The following is a 23,198-nucleotide window of genomic DNA, read 5'->3' on the forward strand; positions in this document are numbered from 1 at the left end:
TCAGATCCAGCTGCTCTTTAATCAGTCTGAGTGGAGAAAAAGAAATTGTTTTTACAGCTTAGTTCTGAAAACAGGATCCTCAAGAACAAACCAACCTTGAGATCTTGTGAAGTATTTTTTTTTCTTGTACTGCAGAAGTGTTGTAAGAGTATATGTGTTTTTCCTTTATGAATAAAGAGTTGAAAAAATGTTCTTACTGACAGAGAAAGTCAGCATACCCTTGGAAGTAGAAACAGTTATGTGTTCTAAAAGTGTTACCTGAGTGCTCAGAATGCAAATAATGTTTCTGTAGTGCAGCGTGTCTCAGTTACAACCACAGTGAACAGGTTTTTGGTACAGGATCCATTTTAGCTCAAATTCCTGGTTGGCAAACTACCCAGATTTCCTGAACAGCCTTGCCAGCATCTTCCATGTGCCCACACAGGTGGATTTTTTTTTTCTGGGACAGATGGTGGTGGTGTGTCAGCTTCCCCACATCCTTGCAGGTTTGGCTGGGAAGTGTCATGGTCCCCATCACTGGGGCACCTTCTCTTACCAGGTGCGTCACTTGATTTTCCTTCTTCAATGATTCTTGAACTCACACCAAAACCCCCAGCCTTGGAGGACCCAGGACTGCTGTATCTGCCTTCTCAATCTTCATCTGTCCAGTTTGTTTGAATCTCCCATCCGCCAAGCATTCACTGGCATTGTGACGGAATGTAACGAAAGTTACCTAACTTAAAACAAAGTTAATTTTTACTCATAGTTTCACACAGAACATGAACCCTGACTTTGTCACTCTTTATCCCCATCTGCCATAGCTCTCAGGGTTACTGGAGAACCCGAGCTTCTCCGCTACATCACGGTTGCAGTTTAGGTTCCTTGGAACCTCCAAGGATCAAGGAAAAGGGGTCACATCAGGAACAGCTGGAGAAGAGGTGTCAAGCAGTGAGCTCTGCTGCTCTGGAGACAGGCTATTGTTCTGTCGAGATCTCCCCAGCTAAGTGTAGGTTTCAGCATCTATATTGGCTCATGTTTTGTACACTCAGCCTGAGGAGTCTGACTTCAGCACACCCCAAGTCCCCACCTGCACATGTTGCTGCACTGAGCAAGTTCACTTCAGCCTGGTTGAACTTTGGGGGCAAGCTTGTGCTGAACCCAGCGACCTTAAATGCCTCCAGGTTTTGAAGAAAGTTGCTCATGAAAAATATGAGCTGCAAGTACTGCACTGTTGCCTTGAACTTTGACCCTCATGCTCATACATCCATCAGAGTCCACAGAGCAAAAATAAAAAGACGCAGTATTTGGAAGGAAGTTTGAACTGGCTGTCATCTGTATTTGCTCACTGTCCAACTCAGTCAGTGTGATGTATCCTCCACTGCACAGGGGATTGTGGGTCATAAAAAGCATGCTGCCTTCCAAACTGCAAAATGACACCAGGTGCAATAACATATCCTGATATATTTGACATCCTGCATTTGACATACGATGTATTAAACATTTTTCTGGCAAACTAAATAGTATGGTAGTATGGTTATTGGAATGCACCCGTGGAGTAAATGTGAAGTCAAATCAATTCAGCCCAACATCACAAATCAGTCTGTACAGCAAACAACAACCTCCATCAATTGTACCTCGACCCCCATCAGAAGTCTGAAGGCTCCAGCTGATGTTTCACTAAGTCAGACATTTAATCAACATTTCCTGTCTTCAACTGCTCATCCAATTTACAGCTTGTCATGTTGTCAACATTACAGTAATTGGGCTGCCACTCAGATTTGATCTAATTCAAATTTGATTATAAATTGGCCAGGTTGTTCTCTCCTATGGAGGGAGGAAGAACAAACTCGCAAATGAAACATGAAGCTGTGTTAAATTTTACTCACAGGCTGGTGACGTGGGCGTTTTTTAATTTGGAGGTCTGTCACAATAAAAAGACAGAAAACATGATGACTGATGCATCGTCCATAAACGAAAGTATAAATATAAAACGATGTCAGCATCAGCTGTCGAGCTCCATCATTGTCCAAAAACCATTACAAACACATCAGGAGCCCTGTCTCCATCAACATATTTCTATACTCCTTTTGAAATATTGCACTAGGAAAGATTGATGGAAACGGTAAAACAGTCCTCAATTTGGAAAAAAAAATAAGTTTTTTACACTTAAGTTAAGAGTTAATGCTCTTAATGGGAGATGGAAAGTCACATGACTGATCAGTTGTTTCCTCATGACTCAGCACATCCATGATGGCTCCACTAACGCACAACGCCAAACCTACAGATCACAATTTGCAACCTGACATCCAACACGTCCTCATACCTAAATGACAGACTAGTTTGATTGCTAATGTCTCCCATAACAACATATTTGACTACTGGAAAGTTAAAAATGTGGTAGGTGGTTATGAAATGGCGGCAATTTGCTTCGGTTTAGGAAAGGACTGTGGTTTGGGTTAAAATAAGTTCTCTAATCTACTTATAAATCTTCATGAATCTGACACACTGGACCTTTAATGCTCATAAATTACTTGAGCGTAAACAGACGCTGAGTTTGGCCCCAGGGCTGGTAGTTTTACTTGTTTATTTTTCCAAGGATGCCTCCAGCAGCTTTCATTAATATCCAGCAGACAGCATCAGCCTCTGTGAATTGGTCAAGGACACCCTCCAGCTGTGCCACTAATAGCCATAAAGCTCCGCTGCTGGCACTTTATTAGATATATAACTGCTTGTTATGCTAATATATAAGTCAGGGGTGTAACGTGCCATATTTCTTGTTTTTCTCCAGTAGAATTTCTTCCATATGTCTCCAGGGTTGAAGAAAACCTACTTTGCATTTTAACATTTACATTAACTCTGTAATCAGATTAAAAGACGGACGACTGGCTGCTCAGTTTCCTTTAAGATTGATGCATATGTTCCCAGGTGAAGCCCTCCATGCACTGAACGTCTCTGCTGCTTGATAATTATTATTCATGAGTCGGTCTGTTGAAGGTAGGACGTCTCCCTGCTGGGTTGGTAAGTTCATTACTACACTAAGACTTTTGTTATTAGACGTGATCTTCTTCTCTTGATTGTTTTCCATCATTGTGAATTCCCTTCAGTAATCCAGCAGCTGTGCTCAACTCCCATTGGCTGGAAAGTAAGAACAATGTACGTTCACCTTCTCCAGAGATTCTGTGTGATTCAGAGACACTGGAGAAATATTTCATTCCTCATGCACCAGTATTGTCTCTCTGCTCGGCTCGAACTTTAAAAATTTTCAGTCAGAGCTTTTAAAATGGAAATGGATTCTATATACATTAAAATGTTTTACCAAAATAAAGGTGAAGGAAAAACACATGAAAATGACATAGTTTAATTTCCTGATGTGAGGTTTCACAGCAGTTATTTTGCTTATGCTTTTATTTCTACTTTCACTTCAGTAAATGATCTGAATACTTCTTCCAACACTGATGCAGTGATTCCTCTACCATTGTCTTCGAGGGTGAAAACAAAATATTATATTTATGTTATTTATGTCATGTTTGTTTTATTTCTCAGTGTGAGAGCCTCTCCTCTGCTGCTTCACCAATGTGCACTCACACAAACCCACCCAAATAAAGACGTCTCTCCCCCTCAAACAAGCGTGTGTTGCGAGACTTTTTAAAGCCTCTTTCTCTCTGCACACACGAGCTGTTATTTTTGGAGCTTCTGACTGAATCTCTGTGGTTTGAAGTTTAGTTTCTCTCCTGCATCGCTGTTTGTACTTTCAGGTGTCTGCTTTATTTTATTGTTTCATGTTCAGTTTCATCTGTATAGGAGTCATGTTAAGTAATGAAAACATGTTTCCTATTTTGCTGCTTCAAAATAAAAGCTTTAAAGTGAAAAAAGAACAATTTTACTGTGAAGAATTTATAGAAAATGAAATGTACAAAGTTTTACAGCCATTTGACTCCAGAAAAGTTGCTTGTTAGAACAATGCCTTTCATCTTGTTATTGTGGACAAAAATATGTGGACACCTGAACTTTACTCCCATATTCGAAAGTTGAACAGGTCTGACAACGTGCATTAATCTGCTGCTCCAACATCTGGTGGAAGGAGTGAAACCAAACATATGCAGGCTGTTGAACTCCCATTCAGACACAGGACCGTGAGCGAACTCCAGCACTGATGCTGAGTGATCAGGTCTGGCTCACGGTGGGCGTTCTAGTTCTTTTACACCAAACTGGGTGTTTTATTTTCACTTCTTTGTGTCAAACAGTTTGTGTTTGTCTCTTTGACAACCATCATCTTGTGCATAAATCCAAAGTTGAAAGATCATCAAAGTTTAATAGATTTGTGACTTGTTCGTTTTATCTCACTCATCTGCACAGAGTTTCAGTGTTTGGATAAGGAACACAAATCATCAGTAGACATCAATGAGACAGATCTCAGACGTGTGTGTGTGTGTGTGTGTGTGTGTGTGAGTGTGAGTGTGAGAGAGAATCTGCCTGAGAGGCAGTGGGAGGCTGAGACGGCTGATTGCAGCTGTCAACATTTTCAACCAATTTAGCAAAGTGCAGAAAATTATGGAAATTACACAGGCAATGATCACACTGATCGGTGAAATTACTGGTTACTGTCTGTAATTACAGTCAATCATTTCCTAAGAGGGAAACCAATCAAATGCAAATCTTCCCCGATAAAATAGTTTTCAGATTTTTTTACCTCTTTGTCCAGCTACAAGCCTGCAGTACCACAACAGCACCTCAGGTACATCATGAGCAGCTTGTTGGACTAGAATGTTCAGTCAGGGCTTCTTAAACACAAGAATATTTAATGTATTCATCTCATGTAATAATATTCTGTGAGATAATACTATTACCATAAGTATATAATAATATTACCTTGGGTACAGAGTTCAGAGAATTAGCAGATTTAAGGCGTGTTTGCTCTGGAAGCTTTGAGATATCAGAGAATATTTGCTTAAACATTCTTAGCATTGATGTTTTTGAACCCTTGAACCTGTTCTTTGATTAGAACACTTTATCTGAACGACAAAAAGCCCCAAAATTAATTGTCACTTGGGAGCGACATTGCAATATCTTTGCAAGGGGATGTTTGTTCGTGAGGTCTTATGTTCCGATGTTCTTATGTTACCAAGATCTTATCTTCCCTGGGTCCTATGTTCCAAAGGTCCCATTTTATGAGGTCTTATGTTCCAAAGGTCCTATTTCCCCAAGGTCTTAAGTTCCAAGGGTCATATGTTGCCAAGATCTTACATTACCGATGTCCTGTTCCCAGGGTCCTATGATTCCATGGTCCTAAGTTCCCAGATTCCTACATCATTGTGCTTGATGACATCAGAAACAAGGTTGGTTGTTGCTTGATCCCTTCACTTGTTATGCACTTATTTAAAACTTTGTCTCCAGAAGTCTAATTCGTAAATGATCTTAATTTGCCATCTGATTGATCAACTGATATCGGACTTGACGGAGTAGATCCTGCAACTGCAGTCACTTTACTTTTGGTCTGCTAATAGCAGCCTTGCTACAACAATTCCTGCCGTTATATCGTGGAACGATTATGTGTCTTGGGTTTTATGGAACAATCCTGTGTCTTGAGACCTGTGCTCTACACTAACCCCATTATGTGGGGCACTGCAGCTAGTCAATGCAGGTGGGATTCTTAACTGATTGTTACAGTGACGCTAGGTTAAACTGCCATGACATCATCTATAACCCAACACAAAGACAGTCAAGACTATCCTTTCCTTTTGAGATCCTTTCATCAACAACATCCACACTTTGACAGCTGACCATGTCATGGTTTTTAGGCTGCCATTTTTTAGAATCTGGTTCAAGTGAATAAAAAATTGTTTGCAATTTGTGGTTGGTGTGCAGAATGTCCACTTTGCTCAAGTGACAATTTCCTCTGACCACCATTTAGTATTCATTCTGCTGACTTCAAACCAAAAAAGTGTCAGGTCTAACAGATTAAAATGCATTCTCAACACTGGAAACAATACTTTTACTGACAATTTTGTGTAATTTCCCTATTTCCTAATTTGTCCAGGACACTGAAGAATTGATGCTGATGTTTTCTAGTTAAAAGTTAAACATGAAAATGAAAAATGGATGAAACCTAATGTCCATTTGGGATTGCTTTTTGTTAACTATGAGTCAGTCTGCTTGTTGTCTGTTATTTTGGTGTTGGTTTATGTGTTTGAACTCCAGAAAAGGTACATTTGACAAAACAGAGAAGTCCATCATCCTCAGTTAAAGCGACTGGAACTGGACATGTTTTGTCTTCCACTCTAACAAAAGGTGACAGCGTCCCAGCATTGTTGGTTTGAGGGTTCGTCTGTCTCTGAGCCCTGCCAAGCGCCGCTCTGTCCCAAGCTTCAGTCCCCTGCTGCTCAGCTGATTTCTCAGTGAGAGGATTTTGTTGTCCGTCTCTTCACTGAGGACATTTTCCCCATGAGGCCAGGACGTTTGGCACCATCACCACTTGAATTCGCTTTTAACCTCCTTTCCTGTGAGCGCCATCAACACCATGACACACACTCCTCTGTGCAGCTTTCAGAGGCACATTCAGGCTTTACTTTCCCACATGTATCACATCACAATTGAAAAAAAATATGAATTTGTGCTCGGGGAAATCATTTTCTACAAATCACATCTGACTTTAAGAAGACAGTTCTGGTTTTAGACCATTAACCACAAATTGTGTTTGTTGCTGATCATTTCCTGGAAGCATTCCTCAAGTTTTTAGATTTCCCTATATTTCAGCTTGCTTTGAAAATCCACTTTAAGGTTCATCCCAAGATAGCAAATGTTGCATGCTTTATGATGCTTAACCTGAATTCTTTTAATGCTGCACAGCACAAGAGGGGGGGCAATCATGTCGATGGTGTTGGGGGCAGTTTTGACAGAGTTCCAGTTGAAGCATGCAGTTGGCACAGGACACAGAGCGACAATTCAGTAATTGATTAGAGAGAGAAGAAAAAACTCAATGTTGATGGTGAAGCAAACTGCTGTGAAGGCTTTGTTCATCAGCTCCAGCTGCCTGGGTTTTAAAAATAATCCACAGACACTCACTGAACAGCTTACATGTTGTCATCTGGACATTGTTAAAGGTATAACATAATATTTGCACATCAAAATTTCTAAAACCAACTAGACCAGTGCTATATATTTAATGGAAGTCTGTGCATGCATTATTCCAAGTGTCCAAACAACAGTGTTCAAAGACGGACAAGAAAGTGGCCTCCACTTCCTCTCACTGCAGAAAAATGATGCCAAAATATCCCAGATGGGAGCGCTGTCATCTGAATCTGTTCAGTAGTGGTCGTACGCTGCATCCGATTAGTTTAAAGTATGAATTAAAAAAGTTGAAATAGTTGTTTGTTGCTGCTCAATCCTGCAGCCAATCGGATTTGAGTCTTCAGCCAGACCACAGTATGAAATAATTTAAAATAAAAGGTGTTTTATGTAGAGAAATATAGTCCCTAATTTGCTGACAGGTGTCTGATTTATCATCCATTAATTACCACCTACACCTTGTTGTGAATTTCTTCACAACCAACTAAGTGAGAATATGTTCATTTTCTGTTTCAGCGATTTTAATAAAAGAAAATGAAACTTGTGTGTTAACTGACTCTTGAACTGCATCCTGTGAATCTTCACACTTCAGCAATGCATTTCCACACCTCCCACAATCCCTTTCTCCCATTTAAACTGAGCCGCTGTGTCGTGAATACCCCCAATTTTATCTGCTCATTACTTGTGTACACACGTTCTCATCAAAGAGAAAAGTTGTTGAAGCAAAACACTGCTTTCTCCGTTTGGCATGTCAAGTGAAGACACAATTATCCCTGACTATTTGTGTCTCCAGGTGTCTCAGCGTAAAAGATGAATCATTGCTCGCGCTGAATGCTGCTCCTTTTTTAAATTACTTTTCAAACACAAAGGAAACAGTCCCTCAATAACTTTCTGTGGAATTTTTGGTGTAAACAGGACAAACTTTCTAGTTACTGTTTAAATGACACAGAAAAGTTGTGAAGGCTGTCCTTTATCTTTCTATGTTAGCAAATAAATGACTCTACAGAGAGCAGCCCTTTTTAGAATTTTTACCAACTCTCACTCATCAAAAGTGTCTAAAAGTGAGATTCCAAAAAGGGAAAAAAAAAATCCATTTACATTCAAGTTCATGATGGGGTGACTCTGAACCCTGCCTCATGCTAATGTGCCAACATTAGAATGCTAAAATGGAAACTGCACTGTGTCAAAGCGACACAAAGCGGCTGCATCATGGATGGATTACTGAAGAGTCCTGTTGAGCACAGGCCCAGGGGTCCCTGGGCAAGAGCATCTGTGTGAAGTGACTGAAGTGATTTTTTTTTTTTTTCATGTAAAAGGCAATCATACAAAAACAATGAAACATGAACCGACTACAAAGTGATGCCCAACTACCACAGAGAGACATAAAATGACTTCAGAGAGACACAGAAAGACACATAAAACTTCTGCAAAGACATATAACTACCACAGAGACATACAACAACTACAAAGAGATACATAACTATCACGGAGAGACATAACATTACTACAAGGCTACATAAGAGAGGCAAAACGGCCACAGGGAGACACAAAATGCCTATAGAGACACCAGGTATCACAGAGAGACATGAAATAAGCCCATCATGTGAAAAAAGGACAAAATTTAAGATAAGAATATAAAAAAGGTTCTTAAATGAGACCCATTGTGTCTCTTTCAGTCTGGGCCTGCCTCTGTAAAGAAGAGCTGCTTGTGCCCGGGAGTCTGTTGTCTCATAATCTGTCCATGGGCTGCGTTTCTTTAAATACGAGACAATAAAATATGATCCAGAAAGTCCAGTAACGGATGTAAAAAATTCAGGGCTTGACAAAGGCATGCCAAAACACTGCACAGCACTTTATCAGTTATCATGGCAGCAACTTTTTTGCTGGATAAGCCTATTTTTTTTGACCAAAGCCCGTTGTTTTTCCAAATGTGTGTCCATATAGGAGACAGCCAAGGCTGACGATGTCCTATATTGACCATCGTAAAGTCATCCTTCTGATTTAGGCGATAACATACAGAGCCACCCTCAGAACAAACACAACATTTGTCTCCATTTTCCATCCATCCAAAAGTTGTTTTCTGTTTTTAATGAGCGCTGCAGCGTCTTGGGACTGGCAGCATGATTTCTGTCCAGTTACGTTGTCTTTGTAGAAACGTTGAAGTCTTCCCGCTTGATCAGTCCTCATTATTTCAAATGATAAACATATTTGTGGTTTGTTTTGCAGCAAAGTTTCATTTATTGTGTTGATCAAAACTCTGACACATCTGTGCAAGATCAAGTAGAGAACATTGTGTTTCACAGACAACTGAAATGCTACATTTCCAAAATATGATACAGAAAACGTTTCATAAACGAGGACTGATAGACTGTGATAAACATGCATGTTTAATTAAGGATGAATATTTTCCCCAGGCAGTTTGTTTGTATGAGGGAAAAACATGACCGTTTCCTTCATTTTAAAATGAAATCGGGCTTTTATACAAAATGTGTTGATGGTTGTGTTTGTTTAATTATATGGATTTTTCAACCGGTCTGACGTGTCTTCAACATAATGTTTCTGCTGCTCAAACTATAAACAGCCCTCATTCATCAAACTGAATACAGAGAGAACAGAACAAAGAGAGAAGAAGAAAAACACTCCCTGTTTATCATTTTAAAGCTCCACTAAAGTAATCCTGAGCACAAACTCCTCTGTACGTTCTAATCGGTTTCAACCCGTGAGAACAGTCTCCATTTTCCATGTCAGAAGTCCAAAGTGAACTTCAAGCTGAGAGTTGCATCCAAATGTTTTGACAAATCATTTAACGTCTCGAATTAGCCTGCAGCCATTAACAAACAAAGAAAACACACGTGCTGCGTTCACACTGAGTTGGGGAATTAAAGTTCTGTTCAACTGTTTAAAATTAAACATCCAGCCTAAAACACATTATGGAAGTGGTATTTTTCATTTATTACACTGTCTCACCTGAAAGTGAGTGTCCAACTATCATATCATAACATAGGACGCTGTTCACACTCGTAGAAATAAGGGTTACAAAAGGGTTCTTTCTGAAGGGCTGAAGAACCATTTACTTCTGAAGAACACTTTTTTGAAGAAAGGGCTCCTTATGGAACCCAGCATCTTACATTTTTGGAGTCTGGTTCTTCAAAGATTGTTGAAATCATTCAAGAACTGTCTGGGTGGGTACTAGATAAAAACCCTTGGAATATATAAGGGTTCTTGATAGATTTCTCTGAGTGGATCCTAGATTAAAAAACCCTTGGAATATAAAAGAGCTCACAGTAGCATCTCCTGGTTGGGTTCCTGATAAAAAGCCTTGATCAGTAAATACCCCACTCCTGAATTTTAAAGCTTTACATGCGCTGTCATCTCTTCTGGTAAATAACTCCACACAAACTTCTTTTCCATGGTCGAAAAAATGCACTCTTTGTTTATGAGACTCAGACTTGTCCAAGAAAATGAGACAGACAGATTTGAACTCAGCAAGTGAGACAACATCAACTTTTGAAAAGAAAGAAGTCAAAAATCTCAAGTAAACAGTGTTGAATGACATTGTAAACAATAAATATACAGGTCTTGGCCCAGGCAAATTGGCTCCTTTTGTTTGATCCAAAGATTCATCCTGTCACACAACATCAGCGGTTATGTGATTTGTTTTGCATTTAGAAAATCTTTACTTCTGCTCAACTGTGAAGCCTGTCTCTGTTCTTTTTGTTAGTTCCTCACACATTAGTACACTATTAAAAGTTTCTACAAAGAGCCAAAAAAGGTTCTTAAGAGCCTGAATTGAGTTGTCCTCGCATCCTTTGGAGGGAAAGAAAGGTGGACTTGACAAGAACCCTTAATGGAACCTTCATTTCTAAGAAAGGTTCAACTTGGAACTCCACATTAAGCGTTACACCTCCAACTCTCTGTGAAAGGTTCTATAGACGAAGGGTTCTCAATGTTTTTTTCAATTTAAGGTCCACATGTGATGTTAAAACATTTATGAGGGTCACTTTCCAAAACCAGCCAACATGCTTGTTTCTAGATGAAGATGTGTCTTGATTGCAGTGATAATATTAAGAACTAACTGATCACTGAAATGATGCGTCTTTAACTTGTTAGTTTTGTAAATTAACCCACTTTTTCTTTTAATTTTAACGTAACCATTTGGCCACATCTGGGGGTTCTATCTGGAACCTTTCCAACCTTTTCCATTCTTCTTAGGGTTCTAGCAACAACCCGCCCAAGCGATTCTGCCCAGAACCCCTTACATTCCAAGGGTTTCATCAAGAACGCATACAGGGGGGTCTATTGAGATACCCTTGACAAAAGAGTTCTTCAAGAACTCTTTCTTCCAAAAGGGTTTCAGAAAGAAACCCTTATTTATAAGAATGTAGTTTCCATTGATTCTCAGAGGTTGGTCAAACCCATGCAGATGCAAACCAAAGAGGATTTCTATGGAAAAACAAAACTTATATTCCAAGGTTCCATCTAGAACCCACACAAACGGGTCTTCTTAGAACCCCTTTATATTATAGTACCCCTGACGAAAGATTTCTTCAAGGATCACAACAATCTTTGAAGAACTCTTTCATCCAAAAAATTTTTTTTTGGATGCAAAGTGTTCTTAATGAAAAGTTTTACAGAGAACCACTGACAAACCATTTTAAAAAAGGGCTCTGTGTTGTAACCATTTAATATTGGACCCAAAAAACGAGCACAGCCTGGAGACAGAGAACCTTTAGCAGGCAAGAGCCTAGATGTCTGTACCACAAAGGAGACTGAACGATCTGGCAGAGTCTGGAAGTCTGAGTCGGGTTATATGCTGCAGTGTCTTGATTAGTGGATTGGGTGCAGGTGAGCAGGAGAGCAGCTGCAGAGGATCAGATGGATGAGCAGGAAGGAGGGAACCAAGAGTCCACGCCCAGCAACACAGACAGAGACAAACATGACACACTGGGGGGAGGGGAAACATGAAACACAAGGAAAGGGAGAGACAAGGCCCAAACTCTAACACTCTGAGCAGAACCTCAGCCCTTCAGGAAGAACCCTTCTTTCTAAGATTGTAGTTTCTGTGGATGCTCAGAGGTTGGTCACATCCATGCAGCCACAAACTATGAACCAGCAGAGAAAAAGCAGGTCTGACACTGATTAAAGGTTAATGTCAGCACGGATTAAAGTAAAGCATGAAGCAGCTAATGAAACCTCTGCAGATTCCTTGTCATGTATGGGATTGTAGTTGTTGCATGAATGCTGACACACGTGTTCGGATGTTGAGGTGAAATGTATTCTTGATGGCTCGGGCTTAAGCTCCAGAGTCAGTACATGTCAAACACCAGCAGATCTGTCTCTCCGCATGTGTTTTCATCAGTCTCACACTAAATAAAAAGTTTCGATGACGTCCCTCTTCTGAACTTTAAAAGGTTGTTTCAGTCAACCGTGAGCTTTTCAAACCCTGAGGGATTTTCAATCTGCAAATCAATTTCCTGAACTTAATGGCTTGTCAACGTCAGTGAGCGTTCCAGAGATGATTTTTAAATGCCTGTGTTCTCATCTGACGGCAGCACATGTTGGTTATTGAGCTTTTGTTGCCGGTTGAGAACAGGGCAGAGTGAAGGCAGAAACAGCAGTTTTGATGTAAAAACGAATGAGATCCGAGTTATTGACTTCCAGTCGAATGGAAAAACAGATTCAGTGCAGTTAACTCCGAACGGTTTAGCAGGAATTGTTTTGGCATTTCAGATATTTTATCAGCCGGCAGATGAAATGCACTGATAAACAAAATAATAAGTGCTGAGGTTATGGACTGTGTGCGTGTTCCGTAACTTAAATGACTACATGTTGTGTGATGCAGCTCAGATTCATGATTGCATGAGTTCAACCACTGTAACAACTGTCACAACAGATGAAATATTTAGTTTATCTTTCCTGGAAAATAGAAAAAGGGTGATTTCACACAAGAAAAGAGTAGGAGAGAGATGATGAATGAGGAAACAAAGGTGTAAATATTAAAGACCTGGACGTGTTTCTGACAGCAGTACTTGAGACCCAGATCACGTCTATCCAATGGATTCACAGCAGTCAATGACTCAGTGAGGAGAAATATATCCATGGTCACAGTTCTGACCTTTGAGAGAACAGAGAGGTTGGATCCTGTCTTATGTAAACCTCTTCTGCTGGAGTAGATCTTAAACTGCTCTTGATTGATTAAAGAGTGGTAACCTATTGCCCAGATAGTGACTGAGTCTTTCACTGAAGTAGACAAAAGCAGCTTGTCCTCCAGAAGAGGCTAGCTAATAAACTTCATCTTAAGTTTGCTCGTTTTAAAATAACAAGGGATGAAAGGAGGTGTGGATACATGGATGAACTGACGCACAAATTTGATCTGGTTGGACAAATGGATGGAGAGATCTATGGATGGAAGTGGAAGTGGATGGAATGAATAGATCGATGGTCAATGAAGAGATGGTTGGACAGTTGGATGATAGAAAGATGGACGGATGATATACCTATTAATGGCTGAAGCAAAAGATGGATGGATGGATGGGTTAAGGAATTGTTGGATTGATGAATGATGGATTGGCAGATGGACGAAAGGAAAGAGAGTGGATAGAAAATGTATCATATATATATATATAGATGGATGGATGGATGGATTTTAGAAAAAGGATGGTTGGAGAGATGGATGCAAGGATAGAAAGCTGGATATAGACAGACTGATGACTGGTAGATAGATGGCTGACTTGATGGATGGATAGATAGATGGAAGGGTGGATTTATAAATGAATAGATGGGTGGATGGATGAAGAAGAACAGAATGCTGTCAAAAAGAGAGAATGGCTTCATCAATCTCTTTTTTAACCCCCAAAATGACCCTAAACTCTTCTATTGCTCATCTTACATCACTTCTTTTTTGTCCTCTTTTCTCTCTAAATCTTTCATTTTTAACTGCCCCGCTCCACCCCCACCCCTCTGCTGTCTCCATCTTTGTTGTCTCGTACAGATTTGTCCTCCCTCTGCGTACGAGTTGAAAAGTTCAGACATATTTCTTTCACGCTGAGACATCTGGAGTTTAAAGTTAAAATAAGCCCAGAGACCCCACTGAGACGATGCCAGCAGCACTTTATGATAATCAACATAAACAAACGTATGATTTTTTTTATTTCACACTTATTAATCATCTGTTTTGTCCGTGTCTTTGTTGCTAATGACTCTGGTTTAATAATAAGGACATATGTGCATTTTTGTACATATGTCCTTATTATTAAAGCAAAGTTATTTGTCTGTTGACCTTTTTTTAATAAATGTGAAATTTTTCTTCTTCTGCTGTTTAGTGCTGATGCACTAAAGTCACTGTTGTATAATTTATAATATGTTCCATATGAGTGTTACAGCAGTACAACAGTAACACAGACTTTGAATTCTGCAGTTATCTATGCCCTTTTCATCACCATGGCTTTATTATCCTGGCTTTATTGTGTCCTCTGTGTTTGGATTTATGACCTTGAATCCGTCCACTCTCATGTTGGAGTCCCTGCTTCAAAAAGTGAAGAATAATTATAAAGCTAAAATGTATATACAAATATATACATATACAAATTCATGAACATTTTGAAACATCGATTTAATGAATGCTGTGAGTCTATCCCAGCTGACCCTGGGCGCAAGGCGGGGTTCACCCTGGACAAGTCGCCAGTTCATCGCAGGGCTGACACATAGAGACAGACAACCACTCACACTCACACCTCCGGGCAATTTAGAGTCACCAATTAACCTAGCATGCATGTCTTTGGACTGTGGGAGGAAGCCGGAGAACCCAGAGAGAACCCACACATGCAAACTCTGCATGTCTCTGCTCGGCAGTGCTAACCACTGCACCACCGTGACGCCCATCTTACAATTAAGTGCATTCAACCTCCACTGGAAAGATGGGTAGATATTTTTGTATATTTATCTTTATTCGACCAATCAAATTTTACAGCTGGCTGCACGATTTGGAATATGAGGTTTGTGGAAAGCAACACTGATTTGGACACTGAAGGTGCATTCATAACTGAGCAGTTCATAGGGCTTATATGAGGTTAAGAGGACAGTTTACCGGTCTAACTCCACAATTCAGTACTGCAGTTCTCAGTGTTTTCATGTTTTCAGGAATTATATATATATTATATATGTTAGAGAAACTCCCCTTTTCCTTTGCAAAATGTTTAAGATATGCAACACACTGTTATCAACATGCTTTGGTATGTTTTGGATATGACATATATATTATAAGCTGTTAGATGTATGTACAAGTATGCACAGCTGCATGTAGATGGTGGAATACTATTTCCAAATAAAGACAATATTCCTACTGAGCTGTAAGGAAAAACTATGTTGTGGAAATGTGGAATTTTTACTGGGTCCTCAGTTCAAAAGCCTGTTTGAAGGTTAAAACTTGGTTTTATAGTTAAAGTTAGAATTAGGCACAGGTTGAAGTTGGGGTTTAAGGCTTGGGAATGTGACAGAGCATATTTAAAAGTATAAAGTTGCAGAATTAGCCTCCAGTGATGTCGATACAGAAGAAACAGTTTTTACTTGTAATTACCAGCTACTGCAGAGAGTCATGATAAACTTTAACTGTCAAACGAAACTTTCCACTAGCTGTCAAAGGCCACAACACACTCCCACACACACCGATAACAGAAAGAATGAGACAGTGGAGTTTAAAATAGCCTCACATCAGTCTCCCTCTGTCTGTCTGTTTCTATTCTTCATCTTCATCTCTCATTCTTGTTCTCATTCTCCTCCCCTTTCTCTCTTTATATCTTTCTATCACCCTTCTGTACACCAATAATCTTTTCCTATCCGTTGTCATTTCTCTTTTTTTTTTCGGTCTGACATTCATCTCTGTCAGACTCTGTGATGTGACTCATTGTTCCGCCACAGACGCTGACGCTCCCTCCCCTGAAATTAATACGTTCAAACTTTTCTTGACTTTTCATTCTGACTTTTGTTCCCTATAATAACTTCCATCGACCTTGTCTTCGATATAAAACACCCTCCACTGCCGTCTGACACCCAAGCAATGTTAGTTACAATCAAACTTCAAGGACACCGTCAGGCAGTGGAAAGAGTCCTTTGAGGAACTCTTAATCCCAAACGACGTGCCCTCTGTGGAGGAGGAGGACTTGGAGGAAACCTCTCCTTTGTTTCACATGCAGTAGATAAGTTGTCCTGAGATGGTTCTAGATATTGTTGGGATGTCTTGATTGATACTCAGTGCCGTGCAGAGGTCATGGTCACAATGATAAGATGGGCAATGATAGTGTTTGCACCAGCGTCATGGTGACCTGGATGCACAGCAATTGTAGAGATACAGGGATGTCAACGATAGAATGGCTTACATGCTGAATATTCACTGTAAGGAAACTTGGATGTCTGAACCACGGAAAAGATCAGCAAAATGTGGACGCTGCTAAAACTCACAGAGAAGGACTTGGTCAGCAGGAAAGGATGCAAGAATTTTAGAAACTGAGGTTAAAAGGTGGTGAAAAGCTGTGTGAGCTGACTCCCTCTTCTTGGAATAGTGACCTGTGACAGCTTTGCTTTCTATTTGCTATTCCGATACAGTAAACTACCTCGTTTTTTGCCACACACAACCGAAGACCTTAAATATTAGAAAGGTTTGAGGGTGTGTGGGTGGTGATAATAATCAGGAAAAATGGAAAGTTCAGATGTGCTGTCTATGGTCAGTACTGCCAACATGTGACCATCTGCTTCAGTGGTGTTTTGTAGGGTTGCTGAGGGAATACTGGATACCAAGGCCGTTGGCCGAGCCACTGAGTTTTTGCAGAACTTTAGCAAGACTTGCATTTGCAAGTTAAGTCAAGTACATCCCGGGATGTTGTCCTTTGTGGCTGCACTGAGATTCAATGACAATCCTAAACAAAGTCAGCAACAGAGTGGAGAATTTATCTGATTTGTTGGCCTCTGGTTTTTGCTGATGTAGTTCTGCTGACTGCATCAGACCTGTGACTTCGAGCATGCACTGTAGCAGTTTACATCTGACTATGAAGCCACAGGGGAATGAGAGTCAGCACCTGCAAGCCTGATACAGGGCACTGATACACTGAAGCCTTCATTTGAATGCATGACATTTATGAATGTGGCATCTGATGAGGATGAGTCATATCCTAATGAGATGAGAACCAGAGGACACTGGATATTGATCAAACTTTTCTAAGCTGTGGAACTTTTTTAAGGAATTCTCAACCTTGTACTGGTTCTTGTGTCAGCAGCACTCACTCCAAGGGAGTTTACCAGCTTCAAAAGGGTCTACAAATCAAATGCTTAACTTCATAAATTTCCTTTGTTTGGATTTATATCATGGTTGGATGTACAGTTTACCCACTTGAGGTTGTAAATTATTTCATATCTGCTCCACTGAACCTCCACTGATATCCTCTTTCATGTAGGAAGTGGTTTATTTCTGGCAGCAGAAGAATAACTTGCTGCGTTCACGAAATGATGGATTTAGCACAAATACAAGCTGCCAAATAGGGAAAACCCCTTCATATCAACCTCCCTGTGGTGATTACATTGAGAGTTCAGATGGTTGGATTTAGGGTCAACCAGTTCTTACAAAGGAGTAAGGATTTGAGAAGAGGGTCTGTCTGTGAGACTCAATTCAGGGCAAAGAAAATCTCCTGGGCATTAGCATTAGAACTGATAGCTGTTGTGGATAAACAGATGAAGAAAAAGGATACTGCCTACAGGAAGTCAAACTACTCTATAAGATGCAGAAAATCTGGAAGAAGACCAGGTGATGGAGAAGTGCACAAACACCAGGTATTAGTGTTTTAACATCTGGAACCAGGGGTTCCCGAAATGTCTGCTCCCACTCTGCAATTCTATAATACTAGTAATAAATTAAAACAGAATGATTACATCACTAATGAATTTTATTGTGACATAAGTGTCACAGCAGCAGTGGCTGTTAATCCTTAATAAGGTGACCTTATGTCACAGTGGGACGCTCAATTCTACACCACAGTTAATCTCACACACACACCCACGCATCATTATCATTGGCGCTGGTTAATTTCTCATATAATATAAATGCTGACCTTCTGGTCTCGTGGTGGAACTAATTACCTCCCAGAGGCAGAAACAATCGTCAGACCTTCAAAGGCCAGATGAAGCCGACGACCGGACAAACACACCCCCCTGTTCCAATTATAAACCTCGCAGTCGGCCTGTTGGCCTCCGTGGATCACAGGCTCCTTAACAAGCAGGAAGCAGACATTTAAGACAAAGTTTAAGATGAAGATGTGTCGCCCGGGTTATCTGGATCTCAGTGTGTCACCTCAAAGCTGCACCGACCACAGAGTTTTTGTAAATCTAAAGAGAGAGGGGCTGCGGCTCAGTGGAGCATCACTCTTTGGCTAATTGAGACCCTGAAGTGACAAAAACCGTCTCATACACCTCCTTTATTCATCCTCTCCTGCACTTTGTTTCCATTTAAATATGGATACAAGTTTAATGTTATGCTGTTTCATATGTGAAATACATACTTAATGGAATATTCCTTTAAAAAACAGTTTTTCTTTACTTCATATATGTCCTCACTGTCCTCTAGTTCTCATGTTATAGAAAAATATGAAATATGAAAATTATTATATTGCACCCTACTCAACCATACATTACCTTCTTGTAATAATATACAGTTTACAGAGTTACTAAGAGTTATGTAATCCAAGACTTATGGAGGCCCATTCACTTCCATTAAAACACTCTGGACACCCTGAAGTCTATGAGCTTTCATGCGTTTTGCTGTTTTCTGTGAAAGGTCGCAGTGTAATATTGTGTGATTTGTTCATTTGCCATCTTTTTTTTTTGGTGACTAAACTGTTTGGCAGCTCCAACATTTCATCAGGGATCACAGCATGAACAGATGTACTTCAAAGAGTTGAAATACAAAGAACCACCCCTGAGGCAGCCATACTCAAACAGGGATTATTTTACCAAAAAAGCCAGGATTTAGTGGCTTAAATTGAATGCTGTTTTCATACTGTAATGTCCATTTGATTATTTGCACACAGTCCATTTTAAAAAACAGGCAAAATTTGGTTGAAAAGTGAGTTTTTACCCAATGCACACAGTACTGTTGCGATGAAGATGGTCTATTTATAGAAGATATGAATGTGTTGAAAACGTAGGGTCTTCAGCTTTCAGTGTTTCAGTATTTTAACAATAAAGTTGTACAAACATAAGGAAAGAAAATAAAAGAGCATGTCGTGTTCAAAAGAACAACCTGCCTGAAATGTACCACAATTCAAATGTCCCAATTTCCTGGCAATCATGGCAGTCAAAGTGTCATCTTCGCCAAAAATGGCAGATTTTGGTTTCTTAAGTTTATACCACAAAGTCTCGACTAACAAAGAAGAAAAAATCACCAATGGAAAGGAGAATTTCATCAGCCATGTTAGTCCAGCCAGGCTGAAACAAATGGTGGAAGCTCTGGTTCTTCATTACCATCTGGTGGATATATCAAAATACTGACACCACTGACCCTTAAAATGTCAATGTTAAATATAAGTAGTGTTTTTTTTTGCTTCACATCCAAATGAAGTCATTTATCTGCTGTCAGGACACGGGTTAAATGTAATCTATATATCTCTCAACCAGGAAGAAAAAAAAAATAGCCCCGTGTTTAAGTGAGATGTCTTTTGACCTGCGTGGGCTGTTCTACCACTTTACCAGAAGATTAATTCATTAAAATAATTAAAATCTGAACTGTAATAGCAGGAACTTCCTGGAGTCTCCATTGGTTGCCTGGCAACTGTTCAGGGCCAAGACATAGTTTGGCTTATAACCCCCCTAATGGCATATTATATTTTCAAAACTTCACTTTTTTGTATGAGATAAAACATGTTAATAAGAGCTGTAAAGCTTCTGGTTGGTGGGTTTAGCTCACTGTTTGCCCCTGTCTCCAGTTTTTATGCTAAAATATGACCAGCTGTGGCTCCAATTTCAGACATGTTAAGTGGTATCAACCTTCTCATCTAATTCTCTGCCAAAGCCAATATGTATTTCCTAAAATGTCAAACTTTTTCCTTAGATTTGTGTTGCCAGGGTGAGGTGAAGCTGAGCATAAAGGCACTAACATATTGAAATATTCTGACAGAATAAAAGTGAAATATTCCCAGTATCCAGCCAGTTAGGGTTAGGGTTGGGGTTAGGGTTACTAACACTGACACTGAAGTGATTATTAAAAAAAAAAAACACTATATATAAAAAGGAATGGCAAGTTTTAACAGTGAAAACTGAAGTAACTGACTCACTAAAGTTCGGAGGTGAAAGTAACGCTGACAGGAAGTAAACAGATGTGAACCTGATGTGTGACACTAGAATGTGCATGAAAAGATTCAGAGGTAAATATATTGATAAATTTGTGATGTAAAAGTTGATAAAAGGGGTTTATTTCAAGAAAGAAATGTTCCTCATGTGCTTTCAGTTTATAGCTGTGTTGAATTTCACTTTACAGAAAAAGGACTGGCTGCTATTTCAAGAAGAAATTAACTTATAATATATAGAGATACATCTTTAAATGATCAGCTGCTTCTTTTTTTCTTTTATGGATTTTCATAATGTAGGATATTCAACACCAACTTGAACCGACAGCTCTGAGGATAACACGTGCGTGCGCAGGCAGAAATACAAAAGATGTCACATCTGTTTCAGCAGCTACACATCTCCTGCTTTTCTCCAGCGCATGTCAGTTCTGGTTTGTGACTTTTGTTCACGCTGAAACGAGGCGCCTCAGCGAGTAACGGAGTCGCTGAAAAAAAACTGACAAATCCTCCCGAGAGTGAGCGGAGAAAGATTGACTTGTTAGAAATTCAGATTTTCTCTGTTTCATGCCAGATGATGCGATTTTATGCCACACATTCATGTAGTTGACGTCATGAGAATGCACGCATATGGTTGGCTTTGCACGCCGATCACGAAACATCAGATCACTGTCACATGTGAACTTTTAGCTGCAGTGTGGAGCAGCACCAGGCTTAAGTATACTTTATTTACAGAGATAACACAGACAAACACACAATATACAATTATTTGCTAAATGTCATGAAAAATTCAGCTTGTGCCAAACATTGTCAGGCAGCCGATACATGCTCTCCCTTTTTCTCCCATCTCCACATGAATAATTAACATCGCATTTTCACTCTTCACTCCTCATTTGGCACATTAGCTGCAAACACACACGCATACTTACAGTTCAAAGCAGGTTGTTAGCTGCATCCGTTTTCCCTCCCGCTGTTCCTGTTCAACAATGTGAACACATTTTTAATGCTGCTGTCCTGCAGCGGTGATGTTCATTAATCCTGACTGGAGGCTGTGTGTTTACACTGTGGCTTCACACCTGCGCTCCCAGGTGAGTCTCCTGTGACTTCCATTAAGGGATAAGCCTGGTGTTAGTCTATATTTGTCCCGCTGTCCCACAATGCTTTAGTGCTTCTTGACTTCCCTACCTTGTCTGTGGCCCATTAGTTCCTACTTAAGTTGTAAATATTTAAAAACAAGTCATTAATACATAGTTTCCTTTGTAGAAAAAAGTTCAGTTATTTATATACCAGCTGCTCATCTCATTTTTAATAAACAAACAGGAGGAAATAGTGGCGGATTAATCCACATTTGGTGCTTAAGTGAGTATTTGGCATGGACAACAGTGGATCTCCATGGCACAGAGGATGAAGATGAGGCTGTGATACGAACAAAACAGCTGTTTGTGGGATACATTTAGAAGAAATAACAACACCAGACGTATACCAGTTTGGGGAACTTCCAAACTGCAAGATTGCAGTATTTTACAGTAAGTCATCCACGAGATCCTGAAGCAAAAACGGTTAATTGTTTTTGATTTGTAGAAGATGTAAACTAAAGGACTGAGACTGGAGGCCTGAGAGGAGATTCTGTCTGGGACATGCAAGAATCTAAATGAAACAAGATAAAGGCATGAATGACCTTCTGTAGGGCAGAAGAAGATTAGAAAATCCCTGATCAAAACATTCTTATCAGCTCAAATACTGCTTAGACTTACACCAGAATCATCTCTCCATCCAGTTAAGGGCAGTGAGTGTGATTCAACACAGTTTTAAAATATTCATGAATCAATCTCTGATTCTGGTTGTGCTTCATTTTTGTGGCGTTAAACAAATCTATCCCTGACACAAATCTCCTCTAAAGCACAGACTGTGTAAACAGTGGACGGATCCTCCAAGACAGAGAAGTGAAGCCAATGCAGAAGTGCCTTTTAGTTGTGTTCTTTCTAATGGCCAGCAGGGGGTTTCTCTACTGGTTGTGAAAAAGCTGATTGTATGGCAAAATGACCTTACCTCTGCCTTGACTTACGACCTCAGTTTACAGTCATAATTGCTGGTTTTAAGTCCTTTTAAATACAGCATGATGTTCCCATCTTCACCCTCTCATCCAGATGTGGCCACTTCTGCTCAAAAAATCATGATAGCCACCATGATTTCACCCATTGGTTTGTTGATTGCCTTTTTGAAGCCTTGAATCTGGCACCATGGCTGTTGCTGTGGTCAGCATTTATTATGTAAATGTGTGTATCGTCTGCATAACAAATTTTGTTGTTTTCCAAAGTTGGAGCTAGTGGGAGCATGTAGATCTTCAAACCAAAACGATCTGCACAGATAGATGCAACTACAAAATATCTTTTTTTGGGGAGTAGGGTGAACTGAGCCATTATGCAGAATAAAATCAAAAATCATTATTAAAAGCAAAGCATCAGAAATAGTCCCTGATGGTGTTATTAACACCACACTTCAGTGTGTTTTTACTAGGCTCCATGTCTGGCTCCCCGCCAGGCTGCATGCTGAGTTTTCTAAACCATGAAGGCACATCACTGAACATGCAAAGACACCCACTGTTCTGCTCAAACTGTTTACAGCAGCTTAATGCAAAGACTTATAAGTTATTCAAACGCAGTTTAGCTGCAAGACGAGGCCTGCAGGGTTAGTAGGACAGGTCAACCTTTCTTTGGTCCTGCCTTTTCATCTTTTCCCTTATTCATGTGTTTCTTCCTTTGGCTTTGATTTTTTTATGCCATTGACAGCCTTAAGAAATGTAGGCACAACAGTAGCACAACCTCCCAAGCT

The 23,198-nt window shown here is 39.9% G+C and overlaps 1 pseudogene; it reads left to right on the forward strand.

The window, feature by feature from the left end:
- Positions 1-448: 448 nt before the first annotated feature.
- Positions 449-23,198, forward strand: part of LOC146305207 (uncharacterized) — a 41,671-nt pseudogene continuing 18,921 nt past the window's right edge.

The sequence above is a fragment of the Lutjanus erythropterus genome, chromosome 23, assembly GCF_056507025.1.
Source record: "Lutjanus erythropterus isolate fLutEry1 chromosome 23, fLutEry1.hap2, whole genome shotgun sequence".
NCBI lineage: Eukaryota > Metazoa > Chordata > Actinopteri > Lutjaniformes > Lutjanidae > Lutjanus > Lutjanus erythropterus.